A 15,195-nucleotide genomic window follows, 5' to 3' on the forward strand; every position below is an offset into this window, starting at 1 on the left:
CCTTTAAAGAGCTCACCCACCCCAGTGAGCCCCTCCATTGTCCTCCTTCCAAGGTAAAAGGCCACCACAAAACAGTCTCTGGGCTGGTCTTACCCATCAGTCCAGAGACAGAAACCACACCAGGTGTGTGAACAGAGAGACGTCAGTGTAAAGAACTGTTAACCAGGTAGAAGGTTAGTAAGCAGGTAACTGAAAGGGTAAAAAGACCACTCAGGATAGCATGGAGGGGAAAACCGAAGGAAGCAGCCACACCTAGAGGGCTGAGGGAACAAAGGGAAGAGGCTGGAATGATGCTGCCCTGGAGCTGAAACTTGGAGCTGTGCAGAGGGTGCAAGGTGGGAGGCCCTGATGGTGCTGGTGCTTGCAAGGGGACGTGGTTCTACAAGTGTTAGAAAGAAAACAAACTGGATCCAGCACCTACCGTAGGAATGGATGCTGCTGCTGAGGTTCCCAGGCACTGCCCAGGTGACACAGGGACAGGAGATGGACAGGCAGGCTGGAACCAGTCCCTTCTTCACCTTTCAGGTCTTTATATGGCACCCCCTGGTGACAGTCTGGCATGGAGCCAGGTGGTAAAGCAGAATGTGGCTTGCACAGCCCAGCCCTGCCCCCACCAGGGCCCCAGCGTAGGAAAGGGTATTGAGGCCGGGTTGAAGGCTGAGTGACAAAATAGCTTTGTGATTGCACAGCTTGCTCTATGTCTGTCCAACAGCATACACAGTCTAATTAAAGAGTGACCTTCCTGCATGATAGGAGTTCTGAGCAAAATCGTTTTGGTAAAATGTACAACCACAGTTTGCAGAAACAAGTTATCATTTACATAAATAAGAGATAACCGGTGAAGAAAACCATTGTGCATTCTCAGTAAATTGTCCAAATACTAATTCTGTACCTGTCCCCTCAGTTTTAAGGGAAATTATGACAAGCAGAGAGAGCTCTGTAAGATTAGGGACACTTGCTTATAATATCTTTGCCTTTTCTACATAGGGCAAAGAGTAGACGCTGAGGTGTTTTTGGAAAGAGTGAATACAAACAGAGCTATGCAGATATTTGCATAATCAGTGTCTGTGTAAAACCCTTAAGAAATATTGGGGGGGGATGATCTTGTTTTGCTCTTTCACATTCATTGTCATTTAAATTTTTTTTTTTTGTTTGGCCACTCCTCAGTTGAGGTTAAAAGGAAAAGGCTCCAGTAGAGAACAAACAACACCAAACTTTGTCTGCCACAGCAAGTGGTAATGCCCAGGGATCCTGTAAGTGTTCACATGTTTACAGGGGCCTAGGGAGGCTGGGGAAAGTCATTAGCACCCACTAAAGAGCAATTTTCTGCTCTCCTTTGTGTGACAGATTTTCTATGTGAGTCTAAGTGACTTCTCCTTAAGTGAAAATATTTATCTTTCGGGGATTTTTTTTTCCTCCACTGAGTGGCAAAGGCCATGTTTGTTTGTCTTAACTCTGAAACTGTTATTGACATAGATGAAGTGTTACTTTTATTAGCTGATCATTACACAGCTTCTATTTGCTGGGTTCCTTTGCATATAATTATGATGTGAAATCTCCTTGTAAGAGTATCTGTCAATAGTGTAATTGACTTTACGGTGTTGACTTTTTACTCAATAACCTCACAGATTGGCCCATCCTTAGATGTCGGAAACCTGCTTATTTTTAAATTTGTCTGGGTGTCAAATCCTCAAGACACATCATCCTCAAAATAACTACCCACGCATCTTAAAGCTCACAGCTGCTTTCCCAGTAAAATGCCTTGCAGAAATGACATTGAATGGAACAAATGATGACAGTCCGGTAAAACTGTTGCTAGATTTCTTGAAAAACCAAGTTTCCTGAATCTGTATCCTAGGGATGTGTGATCTTGGGCAGGGGCACACGGGCTTCCCACAGGGAAACCTATATCTGCCCGGTGGATTGTTAGGATTAACACACAGTGACGTGCCTTGCACACAGTCTGCACTATGCAGGTGTTTGATAAATAATGTGGATTCGCCCAGCCTGCCCTCATGGACCTTCCCACATCCCCTTCCAGAGCACCAGAAGCTAAGCCCCAAACTTCAGGAGAGGTTCAGATTGAACTTCCATGCCTGTCTTCAGCACAGTGTACATTCGTTATCAAAGCCAGCAGCTTTGAGGAGTGATAGCCGTAGTCTATACTACAAAGTGTAGACCACAGCATGTTGTATATACTACAAAGTCTAGACCACTGAAGCTGTTGGATATTATTTGGGTGTTCAAAGATCTCAAGTGAAAACTGCAGTGCCATGAAACCTGAAGCAAGTCAGGCATTAATTGTAATATGGTCCTGTTGTCATATGGGGTAGCAAACATTAATTCTTAAGGTCATGTCAGAATAGAATCATTGGGAAAACCTGTCTCTCAGCCTAAATTCTGTTCTTGGTCAACTCCTTGTCTGTCTGCCTCTTTAAGATGTTTGCAACAAGAGTTCAGGAAGTTTGGGGAGCCAGCAACCCTCAGCATTAAGAAGTCTGATCATATGACTTGAGGGAAAATTTGCCACTGATCTTATGTTGTATTTTGTTTTGCTTTTAAAGACCAACCACCTGTTGGCCTTTGTCTTCTGAAATCATGGTCTTTAAGAGCAATTACAAAACTAAGTAGTACATTTTGCTTTGTAGTGGGAGAAGAGGAGAAAATACTAAAGAGCTAGATTTAAGGGAAAAGGAAAAAAGAATCCCGGTCAGGCAGAACATTCATGCACCGAGTTCCCTCCTGGGCCCCATGAAAGCAAGCAGAGTCCTTGCTCTCTGCTCTTCTGGTCTTGAAATCCAAACAATGGCCAGCAAGCTGTGAAATTTGATCAATGTTCTAGAGTTGCTGTTCATATTTCAAATTGGACGTTAGTCAATACCTTCAATAGCTGGTGGCTCTTTTTCCTATTGTATTCAAAAATCCTCTGAACTCCTGATGATTCTGGACTGTGTCAAATGCAAAACAATACTTGGGGGAGAATTATAGGATCATTCCTATTTGTGTTTGGTGATCTCATACAGAAAGGAAACCACATTTATCTGAGTGCTTTAAGGGAAACCATTTGCAGCTCATAGGAGAAAATTGTGGTCCCCTTGTAGATTACCACTAAGGCAGAACTCTTAGAGTAGTAGAACCCAGATGCTTCTAGGAAGGGCTCACCACTTCGCTCCCTGGACCCCTTCCACTTTGGCTGCTGTGCAACCACCAGATTGTGGAAACCTAGGGTTGGTGGAAGGGATCTTAAACCTTGTCATGATTTTATAGCTAAGGCTCAAGTAGAGTTAGACTAAATCTTGTGAGAAATGTGAGAAGAACTATAAAGTTAACAGGTTAAATTAACCCAAATAATGTCACTCTCCTAGGTAAAATTTAACACCAGGTAGGAAATAATGTTATGCATGACTTTTATTATTATTATTATTATTTTCTTTTTTTGTGTGGTTTTTGGCCGGGGCTAGGTTTGAACCCGCCACCTCTGGCATATGGGACCGGCGCCCTACTCCGTGAGCCACAAGCACTGCCCTTTTTTATTATTATTAAATCATAGCTGTGTACATCCATGCAATCATGGGGTACAGTGTGCTGGTTTTATATACAATTTGAAATATTTTCATCGCACTGGTTAACATAGCCTTCCTGGCATTTTCTTAGTTATTGTATTAAGACATTTATATTCTACATTTAGTAAGTTTCACATGTACCCTGTAAGATGCACCATAGGTGTGGTCCCAACAATTACCCTCCCTCCCCCCATCCTCCCCCTCCCCTCCCCTCCCTCTCCCCTTTCCCCATATTCTTGGGCTATAATTGGGTTATAGCTTTCATATGAAAGCTATAAATTGGTTTTATAGTAGAGCTGAGTATATTGGATACTTTTTCTTCCATTTTTGAGACACTTTGCTAAGAAGAATATGTTCTAGTTCCATCCATGTAAACATGAAAGAGGGAAATTCTCCATCTTTCTTTAAGGCTGCATAACATTCCATGGTGTACAAACTAATACTTTCCTTTTGGAAAGATGTTTGGAGAACACTTAGGGATCTAAAAATAGACCTGCTATTCAATCCTACAATTCCTCTACTAGGTATATATATCCAGAAGACCAAAAATCACCTTATAACAAAGATATTTGTACCAGAATGTTTATTGCAGCCCATTCATAATTGCTAAGTCATGGAAGAAGCCCAAGTGCCCATGGACCCACGAATGGATTAATAAATTGTGGTATATGTACACCATGGAATATTACGCATAACCTTTACTAAATGATTCTTCGTGTGTTCCTTTGTGGTGTTTGTCGTGTTATTCATCATCTCAGATTTTTTTGTGCTATTTTGAAAACACATTTTCATGCAATATTTGATTTGAGCCCAAGAATCTATAGAACATGTGAAAGTTACTAAGCATAGAACGATTAGACAATTACGAATCTACCACCCAACTTAAGATGGAAAACATTGACACCTTTGTCTTCCCTGAATGGTAATTACAATCCCAAACTTTATGTTCACTATTTCCATGCTTTTAGAAGTATTTATTTAGTTTTGCTTCATTTTTAACTGCACTGATAATCTTTTCTAATTTCCTTTTTTTTGCTCATTATTAATTTTGTTTTATTACATGTAGCTATAACTGAATCATTTTCACAGCTGAGTAATATTCATTATGTGCCTATACCATTTTTTTAAAGGCATTTGGATTATTTATAATTTTTCGATTACTTATAATTTTTTGCTATTGTAAGCAGTGGTGTTACGGGAATTCTTGCACATGTCTCCAGATTTATTTAGGATGTTTAGGAGTGAAATTGTTGGTTTGTAGAGTGTATACAAGTTCAGCTTTTGTAAGGTGATGCCAAGTTATATTGTAAAGTGTTTGTTTTCACTCCCACCAGCAGAGTATGAGAGTTCCTATTTCTCTACATCTTCATATGCAATTAAAATTGTCATATTTGTAATGTCTACCTGTCTAGTGACATTGTAACGGTATCTCATTGTGCTTTAATTTTTATTTCCCTTGTTACTAAAACTGTTGTATAGTTTTTCATCTATTTAATTGGCTGTTTGAATGCATTCTTTTCTGGATTATCCAGCGTTTTCCCCATTTTTCTATTAGATTCTCTTTTTTCATCTTTGTAGAAAGGAGTTCTTGATATATTGTGAATATTAATATTTTTTGACTATATATGTTACAAATTTTCCAACTTTCTAGATGTTGTTTTCACTCTCTTTAGTAGTGGCTTTTGATGAACAGGAGCTCTTCGTTTTCATGCTGACTAATCACGTTTGTAATCATTTTCTTTATCAAATCTGGTGTCTAAAAATATCTCTACTCTGTGGTCATAGAGCCTCTTAAAGATTTTTATAAAAGATTTAAAGTTGTTTCTTTCACATTTATAATTAGTAATAATTGCAGACTCGTTATTTAGGTCTGGAATCTATCTGGAGTTATGGTACGAGGTACGGATACATTTAAAGATTTTTTTTTTAAATGATCCTCTTATCCTAGCATCATTTATTAAAAAAGCCTCTCTTTTCCACTGATATAAAGTGCCTGCTCTGATATATCAGGTTTCTTAGTATTTGTGAGTTAGTTTGGGGCTCTTTTTCCTATTTCATGTTTGTCTTCACCTATGGCAACACCACACTATCTGAAGGACCATGTATCTTTGTAGTCAGTCTGGTAGCACCTGCTCTCTCACCTTGCGATTTTTACGCGTCTTTGCTATTCTTGGCTCTTTGCATTTGCAGTAAACTTTATATATAAATATGATGTATTTTCTTTTTGCTGCTAATACATAGAAATGCAATTGATTTCTCATTATTGATTTTTTTCAACAATATTGTTAAATAAACTACCTTAGTAATTCTAACAAGTTATAGATTCTCTTCTATACAAAGTCATATCTTCTATAAATGATGGTGGAGGAGTTTTTTCTTCCTAATCCTCATATCCTTTCTTTTTCCTCCCCCAGTACACTGTCTAGAACCTCTGAATAGAAGTAATGATAATAGAAATCTTTATGTCGTCCCTTATTTTAAAGGGAGCAACGTTATGGATTCGTAATTGATTCAGTGTTTATAAAGATTTGGGGGGAAATATACTTGATCATAACAAAGAAATTTCTTCTATTCCTAGTTTGCTGCAGTATTTTATCATGATTGGTTGCTGAGTTTCATCAAAAATGTTTACATCATTTAAGATAACTATAAATTTTTTTAACTGTGGTGAATTACATTACAAATTTGCCATTTTGAACAAAACTTGAATTTATGAATATGCTTGCTCATGATACATTTCTTACATAGGGCTACAGTGGATAAGCTAATATTTTGTGTACAAAGTATGCCCTTTTGTTCATGCCCATTTCTCTGGTTCTGTCTTTAACAAATTTTGGTGTGAAGATGATATTAGCCTCATAAAATGAATTGAGGAGTCTTCATTTTCTTAGATAAACTCTAAAAAGAGTAATGTAAGATTGGAATTATCTATTGAATAATATTTGATGCAACTTATTTACAAAACAGTCTGACATTGGCATTTTCCTTACGGGATGATTTTTAACTATTACTTGAATTTATGTCATAGTTATAGGATGACTTGCATTTCTTAAATTTGGTAAATCTAGGAATTTGTCCATTTCTCCTATGTTTTCAAGTTTATTGCCATAGAGTTATTCATGATATACCTTATCACCTTTTAAAATATCTTTTGTAGCTATATCCCTCTTTTACTCCTTATTTCATTTGTACTATCTCTTTTTTGCTTAATTATCTTGCCATAGGCAACCTTTTTTTTTTTTTTAGAAAGTCAATTTTTTTTATTTCAACTTCATTTTTTTATTTCAACTTTTCAATTTTCCCTCTATTACATTGATTTCTCCTGCTTATAATTTCCTTTCTTTCTTTAGATTCATTCTATGATTTTTTTATTTGTCTAAATTGTATACTTTTATTTTAATTTTTTTTTTTTGAGACTGTCTTACTGTGTCACTTTCGGTAGAGTTTCATGGCATCACAGCTCACAGCAAACTCAAACTCTTGGGCTTATGCTGTTCTCTTGACTACCACGTAGCTGGGACTACAGGCAGCCACCACAACACCCAGCTATTTTTTGGTTGTAGTTGTCATTGTTGTTTAGCAGGCCTTGGCAGGGTTCAAACCTGCCAGCCCCAGTGTATGTGGCTGGCACCCTAACCACTGAGCTATGGGTGCCGAGCCTAAATGAAAATTTGAGATTATAATTTCCTTCGAGCTCCTCGTTAGTTACATCCTGCAATTTTTTTTTTTTTTTCTTTTAGAGACAGTCTCACTTTGTCGCTCTCAGTAGGGTGCTGTAGCATCACAGCTCACAGCAACCTCCAGCTCTTGGGCTTAGGCGATTCTCTTGCCTCAGCCTCCCAAGTAGGTGGGACCACAGGTGCCCGCCATAGTGCCCGGCTATTTTTTGTTGCAGTTTGGCCAGGACAGGTTTGAACCCGCCACCCTCAGTATATGGGGCCAGCGCTCTGCCCACTGAGCCACAGGCGCTGCCCAGATCTCACAACTTTTGGTATCTTTTATTTTCATTATTTTTAAGTTCTAAATATTTTCTAATTTTCATTTTGATTCCTTTTTTGACCTATGGATATTTTTTAAAGTTTAAAATTTTTATGTTTAAGATTTCCAAACTGAAGAAGAGGTGGTTGCTTTTTATTTTTGCTTTTAGTTATCCCTTCAGCATTGATTATTGGCTTCAATGCATTATGGTCAGAGAATTTATCTGTACAATACTGCTTCTTTGAAAGTTGTTGAGATTTGGTATATGGTCTATTATAAATCACTGTTTTAAAAATATTTCCTATATGCTTCAAAAAATGCCTTTTTCAGTATTGGCATGTTTTATGATCTGTATCTTTTACTGATCTGTACTTTTTTAGCTGAAGAATTTTAGCCTGTATATAGATGCACACATATACACACATTACATTACATCAGATCATCTCCATAACTGACCTTTTGTGTGTCTCTATATGTTGTGTGTGTGTGCTTTTTGACCTATGGATATTTTTTAAAGTTTAAAATTTTTATGTTTAAGATTTCCAAACTGAAGAAGAGGTGGTTGCTTTTTATTTTTGCTTTTAGTTATCCCTTCAGCATTGATTATTGGCTTCAATGCATTATGGTCAGAGAATTTATCTGTACAATACTGCTTCTTTGAAAGTTGTTGAGATTTGGTATATGGTCTATTATAAATCACTGTTTTAAAAATATTTCCTATATGCTTCAAAAAATGCCTTTTTCAGTATTGGCATGTTTTATGATCTGTATCTTTTACTGATCTGTACTTTTTTAGCTGAAGAATTTTAGCCTGTATATAGATGCACACATATACATACATTACATTACATCAGATCATCTCCATAACTGACCTTTTGTGTGTCTCTATATGTTGTGTGTGTGTGCGTGTGTGTGTGTGAGAGAGAGAGAGAAAGAGAGAGCGCTTGATCAGTTGAATACTGAGAGCAATGTATTAAAGTCGCCCATCACCATGTAGATTTGATTTCTTCTTGGAGCTTTCAATTGTAGGTATATATGTTTTGAAGCTATTTTATTGGAAGTATGCATGTTTAGAATTGTTTTATCTTCCTAGTGAGTTGAAGCTTTGTGAATGTTTAATGACTTTATCTGTAGTAATGAGTTTTGCCTTAAAAATCAATGTTATCTCGTTTTAATATCACTATTCCAGCATAATAGAACTGTTTCCACCCTTTTAACCTTTCTTTGTCCTTTTGTTTGGGTTTGTCTTTGATAAACAGCATATGGCTTAAATATATTTGGGCACTAATGATCTACCTTTTAGCTGGAGATTTTTAGCACATTTTTCTTAACATGTCTGAGTTTATTTCCATCATCTTATTTTGCATTTCTGTTTGTCTCATTTTTTCAAGATTCTTTTTTTACTTTCTAGCATTATTTTAATCTGATCCTTCCACTCCTCATTCTACTTTTTTCCCCCTTCAAATGGTTTGGAAGTTATCATCTGTTTCTCTTTTCATGTTGATCTTAGAACTTTTAACATGAATATTTTAAATTATTTAAAGTTAATCAATATCTTTAACCTCCTGATCAATACAGAGCTCTTGGAATTCTTTTACTTCAATTCTCTCCACCTCCCAAGTGATATGCTACATTTGTTCAGTGATTTGATTCTATTTTGGTGGGTTTTTTTCTTCTTAAGCCAGCTTAGTCATCATTATTATTGTATTGTATAGTCAATACTTGCTTATATTTTCATTGCTGATCATTTCTTCTTACATCTCAGACCTTCCTTTTAGATCATTTTTATTTTTTCTGAAATGCATTTTTAAGACTTTCCTGTAGTGAACATCTGTTTGTAGTTGAAGCCCTGAATTTTCGTCTGAGAATGTATGTATATTTTGTCCTCATTCCTAGTAGATAATCTTAATGGATATAAAATTCTCGGCTAACAGTTATTTTTCTCTCCTACTTTGAGAATATTGTTGTGCCTTCATCTACTTCACTTGTTTTATCTTAATGCTCCTCTTTATGTGTTTTCTTTCTGCTACGTTTACATCCTTCTGACTTTTTTTTAGTACTCTAAAGTTTGAGTATGATAGCTGTATTTGTAGATTTTGTTTATCCTGCATGGGATTTGTTGCTTTTAAATCTGAAGATTGTTATCTTTCATCAAAACTAGAAAATTCTCAGCCATTTTCTTCATTTCTTTTTTTCTTTTTTTTTTAGAGACAGAGTCTCACTTTGTCACCCTCAGTAGAGTGCTATGGCGTCGCAGCTCACAGCAACCTCCAGCTCTTGGGCTTAGGCGATTCTCTTGCCTCAGCCTCCCGCTCAGCTGTTTTCTATTCAAGTATTAGATCATCCTTATTTTTTCTTTTCAGTGGAAATCCAGTTAGATTCATATTAGTTCTTCTTATTGTGTTTCACCTTGTCCCACCTTTTCCATGTTTTCCATCTCTTTCTCTGTGCTGCATTTTTTTTTTTTTTTTTTTTTTTTTGCAGTATCTTCAGATCCATCTTCCAATTCACTAATTTTTCTCTTCAGCTGCATTGAGTTTCCATTTCAGGGATTATATTTTCTACCAGTTCTCTTTGGTGCTTTTGAAAATCTTCCTGCTTAGTTTTTAAAGTCCGTTCTTCCTTTCTAATAGTTTTCAACTCCCTCATTTCTTTCTTTAAAGCATACTTATTTTAAATTGTTATTACTGTTTCAGCATTTTAGTTCAAGCTATAGTTTCTTTTCTCTGTTGTCTTATGGTGGTTTATTCCCATTGTGTTTAATGATAAAGTTAAGGACCTGTGTTCCTTGAAGTCTTACCTGTGGGGATTCTTTGTGGATTGGGTTGAAAGTATTTCTGTCCAGAGAGAATTTGCTTTGAAAACTTCTAGTGAGGGCGGCACCTGTGGCTCCGTTGGTAGGGCGCCAGCCCCATATACCGAGGGTGGCAGGTTCAAACCCGGCCCCAGCCAAACTGCAACCAAAAAATAGCCGGGCGTTGTGGCGGGTGCTGGTAGTCCCAGCTACTCAGGAGGCTGAGGCAAGAGAATCGCTTAAGCCCAGGAGTTGGAGGTTGCTGTGAGCTGTCTGAGGCCACGGCACTCTACCGAGGGCCATAAAGTGAGACTCTGTCTCTACAAAAAAAAAAGGAAAACTTCTAGTTGAGATCCCTGAGGCCACTTTAACACCCTCTTTCTGCTACTGTTGTATCTTGGTGCTCTCTTCCCCCTCCTTCACTCCTCTTCCCCTCTCCTTCCCCCTCATGGGTTTGGGCTCTCTCCTTCCAGCACTAGGGTAGACATCTGCTCTTGGTTGCCCACTGCTCACATTTCAGATTATGTTAAAAAATTTTTGTTTGTGTGTATGTTTACTGTGGGTCCATGAGATTCCTCTTATTTTCTAGTGAACCAGGCAATACCTTTAAAATATGTTACTGTGCTTTATCTAGACTCCTTTGTGTTATAGTCGGTAGAGTACCTTCCAAGTATCTCTTGTGCCAGCTGGCTGGAAATGGAAGTCTCTGGTCATCTCTTCCATGTCTTGTGTATGGTTTTGGACAGAAGCATTGAACTTGCTCCAGTTGCCTGCTTCTACAGTCCCATTAATTCTATCTTCTTTTTACATCTAGCAAAAGATCAGAGTCCTCAAGTAAATCCCTTGGGAGGACAACTATCCTAAATGATAGCCCCTAGGTTTAAAGCCATCAATTCCAGAGAGAGTTCAAGTACACCCGGTAAGAGGTAGAGGCAATATATGCTCATTATTCTGCAATGAAACAAATAATCAATTGGTAGGAAAACCCAACAAAATGGCCATGTCTTAAACTTATACCATAACTTGTTCATTGCAGGCATTGCTCATTCTCAGCTTGAACTAATGTGATTTCCTCACGTTTTATGTTTAATATTTCTCATCTGTTTGACGAGAGAATAAATACCAGGTATTGTAGAGCCTTTTGGATGGGTTGTTTGAGACTGGATCTTACTGTCATCTGGCTAGAGTACGGTGGCATCTTTATAGCTCACGATAGCCTCCAACTCCTGGGCTCAAGTGATCCTCCTGCTTCAGCGTCCCAAGTAGCTGGAAGTACAGGTACATGCCACTGTGCCTGCCTAGTTATTATTACTACTATGATTTTTTGTAGAAATGAGGTTTTGCCCAGGCTTGTGTTGAACTCCTGGGCTCAAGGGATCCTCCCATCTTGGCCTCCCAAAAGGCTGGGATTACAGGTGTGAACTACTGCTCCTTGCCTGAGCCATGTACTTTTAACTTTTAGAGGCCTAGTAAAATTGAGTGGCTTTAATTTATGCTGATTTATGATAATCGAGAGTATCGTTACACATGAATTCAGCTAAAACTGAAAAACTCAAGCATTTCAGCTATATCTATCACATGTTCATTTTAGTGAATGATTTTTGAGGAGATGGTTAGAAATTTACCTTCCAACGTGTTCAGAATGGCTGGCCTCTTTTAAGCATTTAGCACCCTGTAATGACCACCCCTGCAGAGGGAAGTGTTTGACACCAGGTCAGTGCGGCTGGATGCACTATCGTGAATAATGTTGCACTAAGTTATTAATAATTAAAGGAGCTTTTCACCTCCTGCTGAGTTTTGTTTGTAATGTATGGATTATAAGCCCATGCTAAAAAATCTCAGAGAAAGTTAATTTCATTAAATGAGTAAAAGATAGTATTTTATTTTAATTCTCACTTGCGGAAGTTATGTCTGTGTATCTATTTCTACGCAGAAATTTTGTCGATGGGTGTGTTTTCTTTCTTCATGATAGTAAATGTCCTTCTTTGGGGGTTATAGGGAGATACTTCAAATTCCTGCTTGAACCATCTTTGAGAACTAGCTGGGCTGCCTTAAACAAGTCATGGGGCTCCTGTAGTTTCTCTTTATCTTTGAAATGGTTGGTATAGTCCTGGCTTCCAAGGTGTGGGTCGTGGGATCTCAATTGCCATGAAGTACATACCAGAGAGAGACTCCGCCCTATACAACATCCAATCAGGGGTGGAGGATAATTTTCTTTTCTATTCTACTTTTAATCCATGGGATCTTATCTCTTTAAGAGGAAAGTCCAGTTTGGACCTACTGTGTGCTCAGCTCCCCTCTTAGGCTGCTTTCTCCCTGCTTAAGAAAGAAAGAAAAGTTCTCAGGCTGAACACTTTTTCTCTTGTCGTGGTATAGAGCGAAAACGTAACATCATTGCTTTGGTTCTAGTGTGTTTCTCCCTATCCCCCAAACTTTTTATTTAAACATTTTCCAAACCTATGGAAAAAGAAGAAAGAAAAGCACGGTGAATATCACATACTGTTCATCCAGATTCACTAGGCATTAACGTTATACACCTGTCTTACTCAATTCTCTCCCCATCCATTTATGTTAAGACAGGGATCATACTCTGCTTAACTGTGGTGACGTGAATCATAAGCTCCAAGTTATTTTTAAAAGAAAGATTCAGAACTGAATTGATTTGTTAGAAGCCAAACATAGCCCCGTTTACTCATCCAAGTATAGCTGGGTTCACTATAAAACTGGGGTGGCTTTTTTTTTCCTTTTGTTTTGAGACTGTCTCACTCTGTCACCCTATGTAGAGTGCCATGTTGTCATCATAGCTCACAGCAACCTCAAATTCCTTATGCCTCAGCCTCCCAAGTAGTTGACACTACAGGCACCCACCAAAACGCCTGACTAATTTTTCTATTTTTAATAGAAATGGGGTCTTGCTCTTGCTCAGGCTGGTCTCAAACTTCTTAGTTCAAGGGATCCTCCCGCCTGGGCCTCCCAGTGCTAGCATCACAGGTGTGAACCACCACACCTGGCCTATAAAACTGTTTGATGCTGGTTCCGTGGGCTAATCATTTTTATATTTTATAGCAGTTATCTTAACAACAACGATCAAGAGAACTGTAACATGAGATACTCACTTTCTTCTGTTTTAATAATGATTAATAACTAGCTGTACCATTAATTACATTTACTGAGATCCATATTTGGAAACATCTCAAAGGAATCTTGCAGCCATTTTTATGTACCCAAGATATACCCAGAAAACAGAATAACTGCAAAAATGAGATCTTGAGGAGGCCAGTCCCCGGAGCTCAGAGGCTGTGTTCACCGGCAAGCCCAGTGGGATTCCTCCATAGGGCTTCTGTGCTCTTCTTTCATGCTGGATTTCTGTGTCCCTGCTGACCCAGCCCGGGAAGAGAAAACAAGGCTGCTCAGAGTGAGCACACCACAGCGGCAGGAAGTGGCAGGAGGCTGAGCAAGAAGACCCCACAAGGTGCCACTGAGAACCTTCCTCTGTGCTTGGTCATTTCAGTTCATCCTCATGCAGCCCAGTATGGTAGAGGAGGAAGCTGATGGTCCAAGTGGCGAAGCAACCTGCTCAGAGTCACTAGTACGCACCACTGGGATGTGAGCACAGGCCTGTCTGGCTCGAAAGTCTGTCTCTCCGGGTAGGGGTCGGGGAAGGTGGTGCAGATCTGGGATCATAGAGTATAGGGCACACACTGGACCTTCCAGAACACACGGGGGCCTCGTTGCTCAGATGCACACATTGCCATTGTGAGGGGTTAGCATGAGGCTCTTGGACATCTAGTAAAGGATAAATTGTGATAATGGTCTTCTAGCATTTTGCTGGTGGATTCTCTCCACCAGCTTAAACTAAGCAGAGTACCACAGTCCTTGGAAGCCCAGAAGGAGAGAGACTTCCTCATCTCATGCTCTGCCGTGTGCTTTTCATCAGCAAATGTTTGCTCCCTTGTCCCTTTCTGTGTGGGATGCCACCGAGGTCCTCCTGAACCTCTAGGCTCAGACAGTGGGGGTCCCTCCTGTATCTCAATGGTGGTCCTGACCCGACAGCCTTTCCACCAATGCCGTGTCCTCAGGGAGGGTCTGGTAAGCCACGGTGGGACCACCCACTGTCTCTTCCCAGGCTTCATCCTCTCTGCCACACAATTCCAGCTGCTGCTGAGCTTACCGAGTGTATCTGTGCGCATCCACAGTGCTGGCACAGTGCCAACTGGGCCCTGTCTTGTGGAGCTAGCACTCCAGTGGGAAGCACAGATGTTGAACAAGTGACCACCTAGTTAGTAATGATGTGGGAAGCACTGTCTATGGAGGAAAAGCCAGAGTCCTTACACTTGGGGTCATCGTGGCAGGAAAAGTGTGGTCATGCTCTGCAAACTCTTAGAAGTGTATCATGAGGTGGATGAACTTACAGGAAATAGGGCGGCAGAGTACAATAGAGCATCTCTGATCCCTGCGCAAATCCTTCAGCCTTCGTGTCCAAGGTCAGGTGCCACATCTTCCACAGAACTTCCCCTGGTGCCCCCTCTTAGTTCCCTCCAGGTGTAAGTCACCCTTTCACCCCTCTGAAGGGTGGGCACCTCTTCTGAGCACCTGCTGTGTGCCAGGCACAGTCGGGTGTGCAGCTGCTGCCCAGGCACAAGGCACATGTGTCCTGACCAGGAATGAGTGGCACAGCCAAGGGCAGGGTCAGGCTCCTGCAGGCATTAACTCATTTCCTCAGCCCGGCAACCCTGCAAAGTGGGTGTCACTACTATTCATTTTGCCAAGGAAGTAGCACAAGGGAGGTCAGCACAATACCCAGACATAAGATGCAAAGAGAATAATCAGGTATGGTGAGCTCTGTAGAGGCCGGATGGG

General features: G+C 39.6%; 1 protein-coding gene across 12 annotated transcripts in view; it reads left to right on the top strand.

Moving 5' to 3' along the window:
• Window positions 1-15,195, top strand: part of FOXN3 (forkhead box N3) — a 391,460-nt gene that overhangs the window by 368,589 nt on the left and 7,676 nt on the right. The window lies entirely within an intron of this gene.

The sequence above is a fragment of the Nycticebus coucang genome, chromosome 9 (genome assembly GCF_027406575.1).
Source record: "Nycticebus coucang isolate mNycCou1 chromosome 9, mNycCou1.pri, whole genome shotgun sequence".
In the NCBI taxonomy this organism is placed as follows: Eukaryota; Metazoa; Chordata; class Mammalia; order Primates; family Lorisidae; genus Nycticebus; species Nycticebus coucang.